This window comes from Olea europaea, chromosome 5 (assembly GCF_002742605.1).
Source record: "Olea europaea var. sylvestris chromosome 5, O_europaea_v1, whole genome shotgun sequence".
NCBI lineage: Eukaryota > Viridiplantae > Streptophyta > Magnoliopsida > Lamiales > Oleaceae > Olea > Olea europaea.
Genome location: NC_036241.1, coordinates 3,774,522 through 3,775,561, shown reverse-complemented (window position 1 = coordinate 3,775,561; position 1,040 = coordinate 3,774,522).

Here is a 1,040-nt window from a genome sequence, read left to right as displayed (position 1 = left end):
TTGGGACTGACTACTATTAATGTAGGTGGAATTAAAATTGTATGCTAATAAGTTGTTACGTGTACACGTTTTTCTAAAATATGAGAAATATTAAAGAAAATTAACATGCACTATTACAACTATTACCATGAAATTCATAAATGTAGTAGTTTATGGTGGGTTGACACTATCCTTCTTGTAGTGACGAATCTTGGATGTGTTCTTAAGAAAAGAAATTTGTCCATTTTTTGGGATCTCAAAGGGCTATGAAATATTCAAATCAATTTACCTTATCAGTATTTTGCCCAATTTATCTTGGATTCAAAACTCTGTGTCTTTCAGTCGTTTAAACATATTAAACTATCTAGTGTATATTCTTTTAGTTTTGATCTATAATCATACACAACATTGCCACATGCACAAAGTAGACTCTGACACTACACTACATACTGAAGGTGTTAGAATATCGTGTGCTTTAAGAAAAACAATTGGTTATTAAGTTCGTTCATTCTTCAAAATCTAAGTATGTCTAAAAATTTTGCATCTACGGGCTCTAAAATACTAAGCTTGTCATGAGCAAAATACCTAGTTAATTACAATGCATCAGTACCAATATTCGATGTATTTTGGGTGAAGAAGAACCATATTATTGATCTTCACATTGTTGTGATGATACAGCAGCGGTAGGCATTGATACGAGGGGCCATCAAAATTCCTTCCAGATCTTTGGGCGTACATCTCGTATATTTCAAATAAACTTTTCTCCGTATTATCATATGAAATTGGAGATTCAAATTTTAGTATATTTGAAATTTGGTTTATAAATTTTGTACCCTTAGACATAAGATCTGACTACATAAGCTAACAGAAACAACAAAGTCCCATCGCCGCTACAATATTCAAGAAATGGGTGGTGTTTTAATTTTTGGCAATATGATAAGAGTGATAGAGAACGAGGGGACTAGTTAAATAATATATGCCTGAATATGGATTCGTAGCGTCGAAAAAACTTTCAAAAATTTTCTCACATGAAATGCAATTTCCCAATCATGCTCTTTGTG